This window comes from Stigmatopora nigra, chromosome 16 (assembly GCF_051989575.1).
Source record: "Stigmatopora nigra isolate UIUO_SnigA chromosome 16, RoL_Snig_1.1, whole genome shotgun sequence".
Classification (NCBI taxonomy): Eukaryota; Metazoa; Chordata; class Actinopteri; order Syngnathiformes; family Syngnathidae; genus Stigmatopora; species Stigmatopora nigra.
Window position 1 is genome coordinate 1,186,190 of NC_135523.1, and position 18,868 is coordinate 1,205,057.

Consider the following 18,868-nt stretch of genomic DNA (forward strand, 5'->3'; position numbering starts at 1 on the left):
GAGCTGGTTTCAACAGTACTTAGATATTTAACAATATTTAAGATATTAAACAGTACTCAGATTTTAAACAGTACTCAGATATTAAACTATCTCTCTTAGATATTAAAGTCTCTCTCTTAGATATTAAACTCTCTCATGAATATAATTTTGAGAGCTGGTTTCAACAGCAAACTCTCTCACCATTTGACCAGCAACCAAAAGACCGGCGACCAAACGTCCACTCACCCTATGAAAAGCATCTACTACCTCTGTATCGACTCCAATATTGCGTACCTTCAACAACAAGACTTAACCTTAAAAAAAACGCTTGATCTTATATGATATTTTTCATCAGGTTTTCCAAAAGATCCATTGACACTCAAAGAAATATAGTTACCAGTCACATAAGCTAATTGTACGAAATATCTTTTGTTCCGGTTCTCCCTGCTACACACAATGTTATTTTTTTTTGGGCCACTATAGCTAAGACCCTCCCCGGATTGATGGTTTCAGCCTGTGGGAACATGGCGCAGATAAGAGTGATTATACACTCAAGAGAGCGGCCACCCAGTTTCACCCCGCATGACTGGCTGGAAGCCAAGCGGCTCAAAAGATGCTGGCGGTGCACACGCGTACTCGCCAGTCAGTCAGTCGGCTTGCGTAGGTGCGGGTAAGAAACACACACAGAAAAAAAAATTGATGCGAAGGGATCTGTTTTTGTTCGCCATTGATTTGGAAATGCTGAGATACGCGCAATTGGACAAGAGCGCTTCAGATAATTCTTGCCTTTTGTAACGGAGAAGAAACAGAGCTGAAGAAGCACGAATGAAAACAGACCAAGGAGTATTTTGTCAAGGGGGGATGTAGTTATTGAGATAAAGGGGTGATTCACCCTCATTTTCCCTTTTCCACCCAAGATATTGGAGATGTGGAATGTGTTGGGAATTCTGGGGTAATGTTACTTAAGAGTTGAAGTGATTTTCCAAAGTTAAGCAAGTTTTTTATTCACTTTATCGACCCTCGTGTTTTCCCTTTTCCACCCGAAAAACATTGGGGATGCGGAATGTGTGTAGCAAATTCTGGGGTAATGTTACTTGAGAGTTGAAGGGTTTTTCCCAAGTTATGCGAGTTTTTTTATGTACTTTATCGACCCGGGTGTTTTCCCTTTTCCACCCAAAAAATTGGGGAGGTGGAATAGGCGCTAGTGGTAAAGATTATGGTATTATGTTGATTATTTTGTGTTTTTTGTTTTTATGGGAGTTTATTTAATCATTTGCCTATCTTTTAGTTTTACCTTTTCCACCCAAAAAAATTCAGGGAGGTGGAAAAAGTGCTATTGTTGAGGATTATGGTATAATGCTGCTTATTTTGTGGTTTTGGCTATTATGGGAGTTTATTTAATCCTTTGCCTATATTTTCGCTTTACTTTTTCCACCCAAAAAAAATTGGGGAGGCGGAATATGTTCTATTGGTTAAAATTTTGGTATAATGTTGCTTATTTTGTGTTTTTTGCTTTTAAGGGAGTCTGTTTAATCCTTATCCTATACTTTCGTTTTACTTTTTCCACCTAAACAGTCATTTTTGTATTCGAAAAGGGGGCCAGAACCCAAACAAAACAATAATTTCCTACCCCGTCCCACCCTAAAACCCAAATCCAAAAGATTCAAAGTACTCACAAGATCCATTTGACAGCCCACATCAAAGTCCTTTTCACCATAATCATCATTGCTCAAGGGTATCTCGTCTTTGGATTTATGAGCCTCCTGTACACTGCGAGAGAACGTGAGGGAGTCTTAAATTAACTCGTTAAAGGTCAGCGGCATAAAAAAACGGCGTAGCTCACCAGTTCGACGACAAAGACGACGACGTGGAGCCAAGTGTTTAATGAGGTCTTCCGGCACTTTGAGGCCTACTAAAAGGCACGAGATGGTCCACTGCATCTCAGCTTGGGGATCTGACTGCGAGCTCTGCTTTCACCTGTTAAAAGGGCAAGTAATTGGTTACAAATCTGGAAAAGACTGGTTCAACATCTGACATCATGGTGCTCGGATGTTTGGGTGCTGGTCTTTTGGTCGCCGGTCAAATGGTGACAGAGAGTTTACTGTTGAAACCAGCTCTCAAAATTATGAGAGTTTAATATCTAAGAGAGAGAGTTTAATATCGAATATAGTTTAATATCTAAGAGAGTTTAATAATTAAGAGTTTGATATCAAAGAGTTTAATATTTAAGAAATTTTAATATCGAAGTACTGTTTAATATCCAAGTACAGTTTAATATCTAAGTACTGTTTAATATCCAAGTACAGTTTAATATCTAAGTGCTGTTTAATATCTAAGTATCGTTTAATATTCACATACTGTTTAATATCTAAGTACTGTTTAATATCCAAGTACTGTTTAATATCGAAGTATCGTTTAGTATTCACATACTGTTTAATATCTAAGTACTGTTTAATATCCAAGTATTGTTTAATATCTAAGTATCGTTTAGTATTCACGTACTGTTTAATATCAAAGTACTGTTCAATATCTAAATACTGCTTAATATCCAAGTGCTCCTTAATATTTAAGTACTGCTTAATATCTAAGTACTGTTTAATATTGAAGTACTGTTTAATATCTAAGTACATTTGACCAGCAACCAAAACGGACCAAAAGACTGGCGACCAAACGTCCAGTCACGGACATCATGACAGAAATCTGGATCAGATCCAAATCTTGTGCCTGATTCCAATACAGTAAATAAACACCAGATCACAACATCCATACTTACAGGTACCTTTCATCAAAATACCCAAATCTGACTGCTTTTGCGTCTCAAATCACGATAAAATCAAAACCCTTACATGTTATTTCTCCCCCAGTACAAGGAAGCCAATAATCTAAGCGCAAATTAAGCCTACATTTTTCCGCCTCCGGTAAAAAGTTCTCCCTTTTGATTGACACTGTAAAAGATGAGGTGACACCAACGTACAACGAAGATAGAATATTATCAGTGTCAACTGGCGCCCGTGTTGCAACTCGGCGGCTCGGCGAAGATACCACGACGTGATCGCCAATTTCTGCCCGGCGCCGAACGTATAGACCCCGACGTGATTAATGTGGCGTGTGCGTGTCACATCTTTCCGACGACTGTCAGGCGAAGGCGATGCCTTGGCGTGAACTTCTCGGGTAGAGTCTCTACCGGTCGGGGCTGATACCAATTAATGACACGTCAACAAACATTTGCTTGTGCATTACTCATGTCAAGAGTGCTAATAAATAATGAGACAGGTACAGTGAGGAAACAGCCTCGCTTCGAGGTGCTTCCTACCCCCCCCTAGAGCGCACACCGTCCAACTTGTAAAGCTCCAGTCATCTGCCAAGATATGTTGCCATGACGACAAAAAAGTGCCAAAAGGCGAGCAATGCCGGTGGTGGGTTTGCGGGGAAACTTGTGTCCAAGGTAAGAGGGGGGGGGGGGGGATATGATGGATGCGGTAAGCCATGTTGGAAATACTTGACGTCAAATGGTTTCTGGCGGTTCTCAGGCTTTGAGTGTCATAGTGGTGATGACGGATGTTTTGGAAGTTGACTATAGAGGTTTTGGGAACGATCCTTAGGGGTAGGTGACGGTCCTGGTTTTTGTTGTTGTCTTGTAAGACAAGGAGATTTGGGAGAGGGTGTTGTCTTGTGTGGTTGGAGGGGTTAGAGGATATGGGGGTCTAGATATGGCATCTATAAAGTATTAGATGATGCTTTTTGAGCTATTTTGTGTATGTCACAGTTTTAGCAGAAACCAAGTTGGTTAGGACAGGGGTGGGCAAATTTTTGGGCCCGGCGGGGGCCATATTGACTTTAAAAATGTGACAGATGGGCTGGGTCAGGACAAGATTTGATACATATAAAAAAGTGCATCCGTTAACAGTACATATGAAACAGAAACTGAAAAAAAGGACTAAAGTATTAACATACTCATCATTAAAGTCAAAAGTATAAAGTACAAAGTAAAGTAAGTAAAGGAATGTATTAAGAAATATTTAAAATGTTATTTAAAAAAGATAGAAGGGATGTAAAACACCAAAAAACAAATAAGAGTGGAGACAGCTACTGCTACAGGATTCCTCGTGATGGTGCCATCTTGGGGAGAAAAAAACATTATTTGAACAACTTTGGTGGGCCAAATGTGGCCCATGGGCTGTAGTTTGCCTATGTATGGGTTAGACTGTTTGAATTAGGTCAATTGGACCAAAATAAAAGTGGATCAGGAAAGTTTTAGAGGCCATCAATGAGGTATAGGTAGTCTCCTGCAAATTTAAAAAGTTTGCTTGAGCCTTTAAGAGTCTTCTGGAGAAAATGGAGGTTTTTAATGACCTTCACAAGGTTGTAAACTTGTACATTATTGGGTTAGAAACCAGTTTACTTCTGGATCAAAGTATCCAGGACTATAGAGGTCCTTCATTGTGGCGAGTGACAAAGTACAGGACTGTCTACAAGATCCAGTTCTACCCTTCTAAGCATCTCAAGAACCACAAAAATGGGTTAAAATCTTCCAGAAATGAATATTTTCCCTGAGAACATTTTTCCAGGAGAGCCACCAGTCGAAATAGACTCCACCCCCTCAGCACAAGCACCCCCAGGCCATGACGAGGTGGATATAGACGAATAAGACCATGTTTGCGGAAGATTAAAACCCTTCCGGGTACAAAGATGGAAGACGGATGGGAAGAAGCAACACTTCATCTTTCAAGACCGCTTTGCATCACCTCAAAACAGGGCAAGCAGAGGCTAACGTGACCTCCGTGCCTCATGGGGGCGCAAATAACCCGCCTCCTGTACCAGATGTCAACCATAGTCAAAGCTGGATGTTTTTTTTTTAACCCGACTGGCTTTTTATGAAAAATATAGGCTATAAAAAATGGAATTTGAGGTTTTTTCAAAGACAATCGGTAGCGGTAGCAACTTTAAAGCCCCTCCCATGACTCCCAAAGAGCTTCTATCGCCTGGGAGTTTTATTTTTTGATTTTTCTACAAACCCCAGACTCATAAAAATTCCCTATGAGCAAGCTTCTAAGTGTTCCCTTATTCATAATGAGCGTTTTTTGACTCCTCTGAGCTATAATTCTCATGCATTTTTTTTTATGACCTCCAGTTTTTCATCACAACTGTCGTCGGATTCTGCCGAGGGATTGACATTTTTTTTTGAATGATTACTTCCCAAGGTCGGAATGGGAATTTTAACTAAAATAGGTTTTTTTTTTTTGGAGGGGGGACGCTAAAGGCCTTTTTCAAGTCAATAAACAGGATGACATTGTTGTTTTTTGTTGTGTTTGTTGTTGTGGATGTTATCAAAAACAAATTCGGATGTCGAAAATCACCATGACTTTTTTTGGGGTCAGAAAATGAATTTAAACGGAATACTATAACTGCCAAACATCAAAAAATTATGTTTCGTAATGTGTCAACTGCATTTTACGATTTTGTGACCCTATGTTAGGGTTTGGGAACCTTTTTTTGACGAAAATAGCCATTAAAAATGATATTTTCAAACGTTATTCCTTGAGAGACATAAGCCAAAGTACGATTTTTGCTAGCGTGTGAAATTGTCCCGTCCAGCACGCTTGGCGATGTCCCGACGCCTCATTTGCCCGTCCGGGTCCAATCATGTGACACTCACAGCGCCGCCCATGTGGATAATTGGCCGCCGTTTCACGGGTTGGAGTTAACGCGCCGGCACAAGGTCACGCCCATCGGCATCGGGCCTATTGTTTTTTTTGTTGTTTTTGTTTTTTTGTCAACTAGGGGAATCACTCAAACAACAGAATAGGCTACCTTGTCCGAGTACACAACACGTAAGAACAATTTTTCGATAAAACCGTTGAATTTCTTGCCAAAAAATACCAAAACTTAAGCCACCAAAGTCAAGGGTGAAAAAAACCTGCCTTCAAACCCAACACAAAAACTCAATTTAACATTTTTTAACAAGTTTTAGCTTAGCAAAGTCCATTTTTCATCCATTAATTTTTCCAAACCGCACTAGGGTCCCATTTTGGGGGTGCTAGAGTCTATCCCAGCTGATCTCAGACCAGAGTCAGGGTACACCCTTAATCGGTGGCCAGCCAATCACATGGCACAAGTAGACAAACAACCTTAGCTCATAGCTAAGCCCAATTTAGCATAAAATTAGCCTCGTTTGCAAGTTTTGGGAGCAAACCAGAGTACCCGTAGAAAACCCACGTTAGCCCAGAGACAACATGCAAACTCCATACAGCTACACTGACCTGGATTCGAACCCAGGACCTCCTGTAAGGCCCAAAAACTAGTCCAATCTCCCAAATTCAGCCATAAACTAAGGTGATCATGTGACTTTAAGATGGCAGTTTCCATCCAGGACAAAATAGACTTGACAAGCGTGAAAGATTTAGCGGGGGAGTATTCAGGACGATATCAAGACGTCCTTGACGTGTCCTCGATCCCACTTTTCCACCACCGAGACGACGGAACCCCCCGCCGTAGCCGGAAACTCGCCGACTTAATGATTTCTATCGCGGCCGAGGGGCCGATTATCATTAGCCGCGAGTCGGCGCGATTTCCATTGGGCGCTCAGACGAATGACTACGGCCGCATGGTTGCACTTTAATCTGCGGACGGTTATCAATCAAAAAATTATTACCGTCCTCTTGGAAGGAATCGCCTAGCTTTTGTTGTCGAATCCCATTTTCTAGCGGGCGGTTAAAACTAGCGTCACAGTTGGCCGGGACTTTTGCGAAACTATGAAATTAAAAAAAGGGGGAATACGATTGGATTTAAATGTGAACATCACTCTGGCAAATGGACGAGGGGTTTTAGGGGAGTTGAGAAAAGAAATTGAAATAAAAAGTAGATTAATTTGGCGGCATGGTGGCCGGAATCTTCTACTGCTTCGTAATTGGGTAATTAGGTAAACCGCGAAGAAGCTTAATCTGCCCCACTGGCGTAGATCGGTATCGATGCAAGACAATGAGATCCAAAATGTCTTCCAGGGAAGAATGCAGTTTTAGACTCAGTCGAAAAAATGATTTACATGCATCGAAGCTTATATTCTGATTATTTTTGATTTAGTTCCATTGTTTGGGAGAGGTATAGGTCCAAGTTTTTGAGACTACATCACTTGCTGGGTCTATGGACTAAATAACAAACAAAAAACACAACATGATAAATAAATTATCAATAGTACCGCATCTTCACAACGATAAGGCGCACTTAAGTCTTACATTTTCTCCAAAATAGACAGTGCGTCTTATAATCCAGTGCGCCTTATATATGGAAAAATGTCATTCGTTGAGGGTGCGCCTTATAATGTGGTGCGTCATGTGTGTACATGTGTACATGTGTGTACATGTGTGTACAAGTGTGTACAAGTGTGTACAAGTGTGTACAAGTGTGTACAAGTGTGTACATGTGTGTACATGTGTGTACATGTGTGTACATGTGTGTACATGTGTGTACATGTGTGTACATGTGTGTACATGTGTGTTTACATGTGTGTACATGTGTGTACATGTGTGTATATATCTGTATATATGTGTGTGCATGTGTACATGTGTATATGTGTATATATATATATGTGTGTACATGTGTGTACATGTGTGTATGTGTGTACATGTGTACATGTGTACATGTGTGTATATATCTGTATATGTGTGTGTACATGTGTGTACATGTGTGTACATGTGTGTACATGTGTGTACATGTGTGTACATGTGTGTACATGTGTGTATATATCTGTATATATGTGTGTACATGTGTGTACATGTGTGTACATGTGTGTACATGTGTGTACATGTGTGTATATGTGTGTGTACATGTGTGTACATGTGTGTACATGTGTGTACATGTGTGTACATGTGTGTACATGTGTGTACATGTGTGTACATGTGTGTACATGTGTGTACATGTGTGTACATGTGTGTACATGTGTGTACATGTGTGTATATATCTGTATATATGTGTGTATATGTGTGTACATGTGTGTATATATATGTATATATGTGTGTACATGTGTGTACATGTGTGTACATGTGTGTACATGTGTGTATATGTGTGTGTACATGTGTGTACATGTGTGTACATGTGTGTACATGTGTGTACATGTGTGTACATGTGTGTACTTGTGTGTATATATATACTACATTTCAAAAAACACAAATCCAAGCCTGAGCAAAACTTTCAAAATATGATTTGATTAATTGCAGAAACTAGTTGGCCATCCGGATTAAAAAAATAAACTGACGAAAATGATTGGGATTATCTTAACTTTCCTTTCCAGGCTTGACGATTCTGAACATTTCCTGGTCCTGTCAGTCGATTTATTTTTTTTCTTTTTAAGGAATCAAGATGCGCAATCTTAAGATGAATCGTGTCGACTCGGCAACTTTAATTACACCCGGCGTGAAATGAGCTGACTTGGAGCGGCGTGCGGCGGCGGCGGGCGAGCGAGTGAGCGCCAATCTACGGCGTGTGAAGCGCTAGCGACTTCCTGCGTGGCGGAGATCAGTCTTCTTTTCGCTGCGTGTGCTGCCACGGCATCATGGCGACGACGATAAGCGGCGCCGGGGATTTATCGGCCGCCGTGCCGAGTGCCACCGCGATGATGATGATGATGGTGATGACGATGATGGCTGCTTTTGACGGGAGACGAGCCGTCAAATAGGAGGGCCGGGTTTCGAAATTTACTGCGAAAGCTAGGTTAGAAAAGACTATTCAAATCGGGGATGGTGAAAGACAACCCATCAGTTTTTGATTGGCAGGGGTTTAGGAACTCCTGTCAAAACGGATGGGAAGTCTGATAAGGAAGAAAATACTCGATATTCAGAACATAGCTGTGACCGGACGTTTGGTCGCTGGTCTTTTGGTTGCCGGTCTAATGGTGACAGAGAGCGTACTGTTGAAACCAGCTCTCAAAATTATATTCATGAGAGAAGGTTCAATATCTAATAGAGAGAGTTTAATATCTAAGTACTGTTAAATGTTTAAGTACTGGTGAAACCAGCTCGCAAAATTATATTCATGAGTTTAATATCTAAAATTCTACTGTACAGTACATATATATATTAAACAGTACTTAGAGAGTAAACAGTACTTAGATATTAAACAGTAGTTAGATAGTAAACAATACTTAGATAGTAAACAGTACTTAGATAGTAAACAATACTTAGATTGTAAACAATACTTAGATAGTAAACAGTACTTAGATATCAAACAGTACTTAGATAGTAAACAGTACTTAGATATCAAACAGTACTTAGATAGTAAACAGTACTTAGATATTAAACAGTACTTATATATTAATCAGTACTTAGATAGTAAACAATACTTAGATAGTAAAAAGTACTTAGATAGTAAACAGTACTTAGATAGTAAACAGTACTTAGATAGTAAACAATACTTAGATAGTAAACAGTACTTAGATATCAAACAATACTTAGATAGTAAAAAGTACTTAGATAGTAAACAGTACTTAGATATTAAACATTACTTAGATGTTAAACAGTACTTAGATATTCACCAGCACTAAGATATTCAACAGTACTTAGTACTTCTCTCTTAGATATTAAACTTCTCTCTTAGATATTAAACAGTACTAATATATTAAACAATACTAATATATCAAACAATACTTAGATGTTGAACAGTACTTAGATATTAAAAAAGTACTTAGATACTAAAAAGTACTTCAATATTAAACAGTACTTCAATATTAGACTCTCTCTTAGATATTAAACCCTCTCATGAATATACTTTTGAGAGCTGGTTTCAACAGTAAACTATCTGTCAGCATTTAGCCATCATTCATTAGCCGCCACTCCTCCAAATTCCAATGGATTGGACATGCTCAGGTGATAAACTGATTTCCCTTCCCCGCCAGGAGGACGATGGGACGCCGCCCGTCAACAAACGTCGACGTAGCAAGCATTCAATTTGCCGCTCGCCATGTTGCTTTTAGCTGCTCCGCCGATCTCCAAAGTACGACGTCGGGGAACGACACGACCTGGGGGCCGCGCCTCATTACCTCGCCGTAAACGCCGCCCGTGTCGTTTTTACCCCGGCGGCGGGCCGCGAGAAAAAAAAAGCGAAAGCTACAGCTTGGCATATTTGCTCTAACGCAATTAAAGTCGTGGCTCTTGACGAAGACTCATTAAACTCCAAAGAATGTTGTGTTGTTGCGCTGAAAGCTAAATTAAGACGCTATTTAATTTCCATCCGCCGCCACGGCTAATCCAATGAAGGCGTTGCGCGGCGCTCGTCTTGGCGGCGGCGGCCTGCGGAGCGGCGCTCTCGGATCCCGCGGCCCGCCCTCGACTAATGAAAGGTGTCGAGACATCTGTTTCTACCGGCGGCAATTAAGTTACGGCGAAAGATAAACACGGCAACTTTTAATGAGATGGCGAGCAACTTTGTCGGGGGAGACGACAAACGCCGCCGTCGTCGCCGCCGTGGCTTTGATGGTGACGAGTCGATGCAGAAATAACCTTACCGGGTTGTGGGCGCGTCTAATTACGTTGCAGGTGGAGATGCAAAAAATGTACGGCTTTTCTTAGCTTAGCGTCACACGGTGACCACAATAATAATAATAATAAATGGAGATGTTTTTTAGTTACTGTAAACTAGGGTCGATTGGAGGAGGAGCTTAGGGGGTGGGTCTATTGGATAACTTAGGCTTGGGAAAGAAACTTTTTAGAAGAAAGTTTAATGATTGAGGCTAATATGTGAGGAAATATGGAAGGTAGCGTAAGGTAGGGTCAATTGGGGGAGGAGCTTGGGGGGTGGGCCTAAGGGAAAAACTTATACTTGGGAAAACAAGTTTTTAGAAGAAGGTATAACAATTTTAGGGGTATAACTTATACGTGGATGAGGCTAATATGTGAAAAAATACGGTAGCTACTGTAAACTAGGGACAATTGGGGGAGGAGCTTGTGGGATGGGCCTCTGGGAAAAACTTATACTTGGGAAAACAAGTTTTTAGAAGAAGGTATAACAATTTTAGGGGTATAACTTATACGTGGATGAGGCTAATATGTGAAAAAATATGGTAGCTACCGTAAACTAGGGACAATTGGGGGAGGAGCTTTGGGGATGGGCCTAAGGGAAAAACTTAGACTTGGGAAAACAAGTTTTTAGAAGAAGGTATAACAATTTTAGGGGTATAACTTATACGTGGATGAGGCTAATATGTGAAAAAATATGGTAGCTACCGTAAACTAGGGACAATTGGGGGAGGAGCTTTGGGGATGGGCCTAAGGGAAAAACTTAGACTTGGGAAAACAAGTTTTTAGAAGAAGGTATAACAATTTTAGGGGTATAACTTATATGTGGATGAGGCTAATATGTGAAAAAATATGGTAGCTACCGTAAACTAGGGACAATTGGGGGAGGAGCTTGGGGGAGTGGTCCTCTAAGACAACTTATACTCGGGAAACAAAGTTTTTACAACAAAGTCCAACAATTTTAAGGGTGCGGCTTATATGTGGATAAGGCTAATATGCGAGGGAATACAGTAATTTGATTAATAAGAGCCAAATATCTAAAAGGAATATGTTCACAACTTTACTATGTTTTTGTTAACTCAGATATGGCTTTAATGGTGGCTAGCTTCACTCAAATTGGGAAAACAGCACATTAGGGGGCGCTATTTTCCCTTCTAAGATGATCCCAGGTTACTTGAACTAAAAAAATCTGCAATGTAGACATCGCTAACACTAATATTTCGACACAAATTACCTGATAAAACTTAAAATTAGTTATTTCAACCAGCTACAAGTAGCCCTGCCAATATAATTATTCAGGAATATCGACTAAATTGGACTAAAAAGAAGCCTGGCAAGTCGTCTCGGCCGCCACTTCTGGCACGGAAGCGCTGACCTTTAATTATTTCTTTTTTTCCGACGGGCTTCCAAATGTTGTGGGGGACCAACGTGGCATCCTTGAACGTTCCTCGCGCCTGGTGACATTTAAAGGGTTCCCCGGGGGAGCCGTCCTCGGCTTCGGGCCTGACGTTTTTCTAAGCGTGGCGCCATCTAGGGCAGCTGGGCGTCATAATGAAGCTCGATTAGCAGACACAAAGTCTTTCGGTTGTGAACAACGAGTTAAACTTCAATTTTACGGATCTCGGTTTGATTCCCTGACAACTTTGAGTGGCGTCCAGCCTCTCTACGTCCCCCCCGGTGTATCGCAAAGAAACGGCGTGCCAGCATGTGTTCGGCACAGCTTGATAACAGCGCCATTATTGACTTAACACAACCTCCGAACGCCTCGCAGGGCTTCAGAAAATGTTGCTGCTAAACCATCTGGAACGGTGAGTTTATTTATTTATTAAGAGTACTATTTTTTCTATTTTGTTTAGAGTTAGCTTCCTAGCTGGGTACTAGTGTTGGAACTGTGATGTGAGGAGTTTTAGCTTAACTTAGAAGGAACTTTTTATAAGTTAGCTCTAAAAAGTATTGGACAGAAAGCTAAAAACTTAATACTACTACATATTAAAACAACACATACGCCTAAACTGGAACAATACTATTAAATTACTTTGCAAACTCTAGCTCCTCCCCCATCCTGCAAATTTTGGTACCAAAAAACTCCAAGACATCAACAAGACCTGGCTCCATAGGTGACTGTGTACTTTCCTGTGTACACAAGGGACTAAAGACGGAGGGCTACAATATTACATATTTCCATATATATGCTCATCAACATGAATTAGTTTATTAAAATAATCAAAGGCAAACTCAATCATGTTGACGTCTATTAGTTACATATCAATGAGTTAGTTGCCCAAAAAAACTGCAAAATATCTTCAATTTCTACCAAAACTAGTACAAAAATAACATTTTGGTGACCCGAAAACAAATTAAAAACTTTACCAATACTTATTACGATACAGAAAAACGTTACAGTACGGAAACAACTTAATATTTGTTGTTCTTTATGAAATAAATCAAACTAAAACTTGGGATATCCTGAATTTACTTCCAATCAGACACTTTTCAAGACATATTTTGACAATTCTGATCCATTAAAAAGGTGAAACTATTCATAAAACCTACCAAAAACAATCCGACCAATCACAGAAGCCCAAAAAACTCTATACCCAACCAAAACCAGCCTTCCTGCTACACAAACAGCGCCTCCTGTCTTTCAATTGACGTCAAACCCAAAGCATATTTGGCGATTTTTTTTAGGTTTGAACATATCTTATTAATGATCCTTACATAACAATACGATAATGAGAAAAATCATTACACGGTTGAACTTAAGAACATGCATAATTGCATTTTCCCCATCTCTGATTAATTCATTGGCGCTAATTACTTCATTTTTTTATTTTTTGGCGCCCGCAAGGCGCTTTTTGTTGGCTACAAGAGTAAAATGATTGGATATATATCGTCCATACTAGAAAACATTTTACATTTTCTTTTCACGGTGGGACATTTTTAATAAATCCGCTAATAATTGAAGCGCAATCAACATGCTACCTGACGGGCTAACCGCGCTACGGCGGCTAATCATCGAACGTGAATCGTCCGGAATCCTGTTGGCGAAAGAAAAAACCTGGTGGGGGGTCCCGATGGGCAGCGTTGCCGTGGTAACGTGTGTTTGGGATTCTGGTGATTAAATAGGATTTGAATACGGGCAAATTCAATAAATGCTTCTAATATAGAATAAATCCACGTTTGAGCTAGGATGTCTTCTTATAGGGATTGATTGTAAGAATCGAAGCTTGTGTATTATTAGTATGGCCTTCGTTCATTGGACGGCTGTCATTGTCAATAGCAACCAATGAGAGCTTGCGATTAGTTTGGATTTGATGTCTATTTTTCTATCTGATTTGTTTATTCATTCATTTTCTGAACTGCTTTATCTTCACTGGGGTTGTGGGGGTGCTGGAAGCTATCCCAGTTGACTTTGGGTAACAGGTGGGAGGGCACCTTGAATCGGTGGCCAGCCAATCAGAGGGCAGAAGGAGATAAAGGGGAACTAGTCATATTTATGGGCAGTTTGGAGAGTGGAATTAGCTTAGCATGCATGTTTTTGGATTCTGGTAGGAAACTAGAGTACCTGGGGAAAACCCAAGCAAGCCCGGGAACTTGGATGAGAACAGGACACCATTTTATCCGGTTTACTTTAGAATTTAAAACTAGGGAATTAGGACTCTTGTCGATTAAACATTTTGGTTGATTCCGCTCAATGATGCCAAAATTAGACCAATCATTGTCAATCATAGAAGTTTAAAATCAGATATTGGCAAAGTAAGGCCCACTAGGCCTTCTAATCCGGCCTACCAAAGTCCAAATAATGCTTTTTTTTTCTTCCCAAAGATGGCGCCATCACGTATAAGCCAGTGGCAGTTTCTCTGTGCACTCTTATTTGTTTTTTTCGGTATTTTACAGACCCTCTATCTTTTTTAAATGGCATTTTAATATTTCTTAATACATTCCTCTACTTACTTGACTTTGTACTTTATACTTTTGACTTTAGTGATGAGTATGTTAATACTTGAGTCCATTTTCTCTGTTTATATTTCATATGTACTGTTAACGGATGCACTTTTTTATATGTATCCTATCTTGTGCTGACCCCGCCCATCTGTCAAATTTTTAAAGTCAATATGGCCCCCTCCGGGCCCAAAAAATTGCCCACCCCTGGCTTAAAATGAATCAGAAGGTCTATCATAGTCCCGGTAGTCGCCCAAACCGTAATCCGACCCTCAGGACTTTCCATAAAAGTAACCCCTCCTACTTATCACCCTACAAAACTCATTAACGAACGTCAACACCCAAAAACAAGGCCGAACAAGGTATGTCCGTCAAAGTTAAGCGTCGACCCGTCAAGACGAGAATCTCCGCTCATTAGCACGACTTGAAGAAGGTCACTTAAAAGTGAGCCGGATGAATAATGAATGACAAATGGCATTCGTTCACATTACTCGGGGTTCGCACTGACGTAAAAAAGAAGGCGAGCCGGTTGGGATAATAAGTAGAGCGGCGTTCCGCTCAGGACGCTTGTCGCATCAGGAATATTTCATTTAATTAGACCGCATCCCTTTCAACGTCGGCCGACCCGGCTCGGCTCGGACTTATTAGGAAAATCAGGTTAGCATTTGCATGGGGAAGGGAAAAAATATATATATAAAAAATAAAATCCCAGGCAAGCACGATGGCGTAATTAGGCAGGCGTGCTGCAGCATTGTTTTTAATGAGCCGCGTTTGGCGCAACGGGCCCGAAACGACATGCTCGCCTCGCAGCGTTTGCGTGCTTTGACAACGACAGCGTGTTTGCAAACGGAACGCCGGGAACTATTTGGCGTCAGGGAGTCGTGTTGACTTCGTTTTTTTTAGGGCGCCGAGGCGGGAAAACAATCCAAGAGGGTGCACCCTTGGATTTGAATACCTCGCCGTACAATAGATACAACTACCGTATTAGTCGCCGTAAGCTTAAAATGGGCTTAAAATTGGTTGAATTTTATAATTTCTCGCATATAAGTCGCCCCCTGATTCACAATTATCAACTCAACATTCGTGGTTTTAATAGGGATTAAAAATGTGTTACTTTGAAGGGAAAAATCTTTAAAAAAAACGGTGAAACTTTGGATTTGGATACTTCAATGTACAAAAGACACAACTAGCATTTTAGTTGTCTCTACGTATAAGCCATACCCCTAAAATGGTTGAATTCGACAATTTCTCGCATATAAGTCGCCCCCTGATTCACAATTTTCACCTTAGAATTTGTGGTTTTAATAGGGATTAAAAATGTGTTACTTTGAAGGAAAAAATCTTAAGAAAAATCATCATTTGTGGTATTTTGGAGATACTATAAAAATATATTGCTCTATTGCACATTCCTAAAGGGAAACAAATTCAAAAAGCAAGTCATGTGAGCAGTACAACCAGGATAGGTTTCCAAAGCAGTATAGTTTGTCATCCATAGGTAAGCTAGCAGCGCTAAAGTGAGTTTTTTCAGGTTTTATACATTTAGTTTAGCCTTTTATCTGTTTATCTATTTTCTATTTTGAAATAAACGACGCATTGCATTATGGTTAATTTGTGCATATATAATGTATGCGCATATAAGCCATACCTTCAATATAATCATAATTTTTTAGCTAAAAAATACAGTAGTTACCAATCCCAGATACAAAAAGGTCTAAAGTCAAATTTAAAAAACACAAATTTACTCCTACCTGTATTTTGAAATTGCCTTGAGTAAGCTCCTCTCCCATTGGCTCTTTCCCAACACCTCATTGGCCTCCCATTGGCTGTATCCCAACACCTTGTTGTCCTCCCATTGGTGAACTTTACTATAATAGAGAAAAAATACAGCTTTATTTTCATATGGACAAAAGTAGGTTTCATACTTAAAAATAGGATTTGTAAAAACTTGAATTCCCGAATATTTCAGCCAATCAGAAGCAACCAGGACAATCTGTCCAAGGACCCCCGCGGGAGAGGGTGCTAGACACCCACCCTGGGGTGGTCCTACGATTATATGACACTAGCCTGGCTGCTAGACGTAATTTTTGTATGTCTCCAAAGTTTGAGCGGCTTTAATCTTAATTGCAATCAGCCTCTTTAATTAGCCCAACGCACAGTGAGTCGTTCAGGTGTGATCAATGGGCTCCTTATCTGCCCAACCCAAATGAAAAGGAAATGAAATCAGTGTTTGGCTATCTTTAATTGGAACCTTACGTCAAAATTAATAACAGCCGCGGCGATTAGCACGCGTGGCTAATATCGCTGTTATTCCAGGTTAATTGTCATCATTACGGGGGATTCGTGGGATTTAAACGGGTGAGCCTAGGGGGAAGGTGGTGGCCTAAAGTAAATAAAATCGTGGTTTTGAGCTAAAATTGAATGAAAATGATACATTAATGCAGAATATTTATTGATTTTATTTCATTTTTTGGAGTGCTTAACCTCAAAAAATCTTAAATTTAGAGAAACTAAGTAAGTTTACATTTTTTTCATTATTTTCGTCATATGCCATTGAACAGTCATATTTTAAATAATTTAAATAATTTGAGCTAAAATCGAATGAAAATTATAAATTAATGCTGAATATTTATTGATTTTATTTCATTTTTTGGAGTGCTTAACTTCACAAAATCTTAAATTTAGAGAAACTAATCTGTATATTTACAATTTTTTAACATTACTCTTGTCATAAGCCATTTAATGGTCATATTTCTAATTAAAAATAATTTTAAAATACTTACACATACAAGAAAAAATTCAAAATAGACACTTTCAGATCGAATACTTTTCAATAAATAATTCAATTTTGCTATTTTCAGTCGTCACTTTGTTATTTTGCAAACTACTACAACAAATACTTCTCAAATAGTATAAATTCTATATATTTACGTATCATTTATTGGTTATTTTCCCCCTTAAATATATAATATTTCCTTACTACCATTAAACATAAGTCAAAAATCCCCTTATCCATATTTCAAGCAAAATATGACTGCCACTAAAAGTTAAAAAACACCTTGACATTTTCCACACAATATCCATCCAGCGCCATATTGTAGAAGAGCTTAAATGATTCAGGCTCTCTTGGCAAAGCTAATCAAACAAAAGTTGACTTTTGTAATCCCAGCGAGCAAACGTGGTCCCGCCTCCGATCAAGCCCAGTCTTTGATTTGTGCGCCCCGGCACCCCGAGCGAGGGGGCGCCGGTTAATAATTGACGACGTCATAATCGCCGGTGTGAATAATGGACGGGCGGGAGCGTCACTCTGCCGCAACTATTGCGCTAGCTTTTTTTTTTTTCTCCACTGCGACAAACTTCTTCCTGGTAATTTATATTTGATGTCGTCGTCATTAATGCAACGCACCCTCCGGCTTTCTGAATCCCCTCTAATTACCCTGGTAGAGCGTTTTTTTTAATGTTCCCGCAGCGCGTTTTTTGGATTTGGGAAGCTAATACGGTGACTTCATAATATGTGCTAGGATGTTTGGTCGTCGGTCTTTTGGTCGCCGAGAGTTTACTGTTGAAGGCAGCTCGGAAAATAATATTCATGAGAGAGAGTTTAATGTCTAAGTAATGTCTAAGTAATGTTTAATTCCTAAGTACAGAGTACTGTTTAATATCGAAGTACATAGTACAGTTTAATAGCTAAGTACATAGTTTAATATCGAAGAGAGTTTAATATCTAAGTACTGTTTAATATCTGACTACTGTTTAATAGCTAAGTACTGTTTAATATCTAAGTACGGAGTACAATTTAATATCCAAGTACAGAGTACAGTTTAATATCTAGGTAGAGTACTGTTTAATATATAAGTACAAAGTACTGTTTAATATCTAAGTACAGAGTACTGTTTAATATCTAAGTACATAGTTTAATATCTAAGAGAGAGTTTAATATCTAAGTACAGTTTAATATCTGAGTACTGTTTAATAGCCAAGTACTGTTTAATAGCTAAGTACTGTTTAATATCTAAGTACAGAGTATTGTTTATTATCTAAGTACAGATACTTTAATATCCAAGTACAAAGTACTATTTAATATCTAAGTTAAGAGTACTGTTTAATATATAAGTACAAATTACTGGTTAATATCTACGTACAAAGAGTTTAATATCTAAGAGAGATAGTTTAATATCTAAGTACTGTTTAATATCTAAGTACATTTGACCGGCGACCAAACGTCCGGTTACGGAGAAAATATGGCAGTCGGCAGATTCGTGTGGAAAATTGACCAGCTAGTTTTTATTTTCAACCTTACCTTATTGGATGCAATTGCCTGATTGGATGCAATTGCCAGGAGTTGACGTCCAATCCAAAGACAGTCGAATATAAACGTGAGCTTGATTGGTCGTCCATCTCAGCGTGTTTGGCGACCAGTTTAGAGGAGGACCTTTTAAGAGGGT

The 18,868-nt window shown here is 39.5% G+C and overlaps 1 long non-coding RNA gene across 1 annotated transcript; it reads right to left on the reverse strand.

Moving 5' to 3' along the window:
- Positions 1-1,655: 1,655 nt before the first annotated feature.
- On the reverse strand, positions 1,656-18,830 carry LOC144209988 (uncharacterized). The gene is made up of 4 exons (XR_013329294.1): positions 18,724-18,830; positions 16,175-16,291; positions 1,823-1,956; positions 1,656-1,749 (listed from the first exon to the last, which is right to left on the reverse strand). It is a non-coding gene; the product is annotated as an uncharacterized LOC144209988 (long non-coding RNA).
- Between the last annotated feature and the right edge of the window lie 38 nt (positions 18,831-18,868).